Below are 1,585 nucleotides of genomic sequence, written 5' to 3'. Positions count from 1 at the left end.
TCATCCCAGATGTCACCCCTTCCTCTCTGCACTTCCCCCTTCCTGACACCCGGCGATGGAGCGCGTCCCTCAGCTGTCAGTTCCTTCAGAAACGTGCCCGGGGCAGCGCAGTGACGGTCCCTAAGCTACCCGCGGAGGCGCGCGTGCCTCAGGCCATGTGCACACCGGGCACCGCCTTGCAGGGATCGCCAAACTTTTTATAAAAACCGCCCACTTTTGCAGTGCTGGTAGACCTGGTCCCTACCGCCCACTAGTGGGTGTTCTAGCTTTCATGATGGGCCAATCGCTGCGCTTGGTTGCACGGTAGGGACCGGGTTGACCAGCACTGCAAAAGTGGGTGGTTTCTATAAAAAGTTTGACGACCCCTGGAGGGTGCTGAGCAGGAGGGCCTTGCTGCAAGAGATAGAAACCTTCGTGCAACCCCGATGATCGCTGTGACAACTCACCCTCCGATTCGGACCGGAAGGTCGGCGCGTGCGGGCGGGAGGGCGTTCCTCAGCAAGACAAACAGGGAGCCTTTATTTCATCTCATCGTTCTGCTCTTCAGACTTAATTGGATATTATACCTTGTTTTCCCTCCCAATATGCAAAGTGATCTCTTTCCTCTCTCCTCAGAGTGTCCTGAGCTGAAAGGGAAGCTCTTATCCCAGGGGTCGGGAACCGATGGCTCGGGAGCCAGATGTGGGTCTTTGGATGGCTGCCTCTGGCTCGCAGACACATCTTTAATAAAGAAATAATAACGTTAAAAATAGAAAACATTCTCATGGATTACAATCCATTCATAACCTGCCGCTCATGTTCATGGTTGCAGGTGGCTGGAGCCCATCACAGCTGTCCTCCGGGACAACACCAAATTGTTATTGGATAATGCATCACGTATACAGGTCGTTTGTTGTATGGCTCTCACGGAATTACATTTTAAAATATGTGGCGTTCATGGCTCTCTCAGCCAAAAAGGTTCCCGACTCCTGCCTTATTATTTCAACTGGTTTCCTTCCTAGGCTCCTCGGAGCAGAGCAAGTCCAGGCTTGAGAAACCGGGAGTCTGGTTTATTTTCTGCCCTTTCCTCCCACTCTGCCTCCCCGCTATTATGACTTTTTTTAGACTAGGGATTGCTTTTCTCTCTCTTGTTCTCCAGTCTAAATCCGTCCTCTCTGACAACAAGGGCAGATGGGACCTTCGGGGAAGCGATTCTTCCTTCCGGGACCACGCGAGGTCCTGCCTGTCTTATCGGGCTCGATCCAGGCGGTTTCATGCATGGTGGTCTGTTTTCTTCTTCCTTTTGTTTTTGCTTTTTTTTAACGCATCCTTAAATGCATAAATACTTGTGCCTTTTTATGCAGCAGATTAACAAGAGGAAAAAAAACAACAACTTTAATTCTGTACATAAACACGGGGTTTTAAAAAGCAAAAGAGAAAAAAAAGGGGGGATATGCAGGTGACAAGAGGAGTGTGACTGCTAGTCAGGCATCCCCAAACTACGGCCCCCTGAGGCCATTTATCCACCCCCACCCCCCGCCACACTTCCAGAAGGGGCACCTCTTTCATTGGTGGTCAGTGAGAGGAGCACTGTATGTGGCAGCCC

The sequence above is a fragment of the Saccopteryx bilineata genome, chromosome X, assembly GCF_036850765.1.
Source record: "Saccopteryx bilineata isolate mSacBil1 chromosome X, mSacBil1_pri_phased_curated, whole genome shotgun sequence".
Taxonomy (NCBI): domain Eukaryota; kingdom Metazoa; phylum Chordata; class Mammalia; order Chiroptera; family Emballonuridae; genus Saccopteryx; species Saccopteryx bilineata.
The sequence above is the reverse complement of the archived record's forward strand: the minus strand, read 5'-3'. Positions refer to the sequence as shown.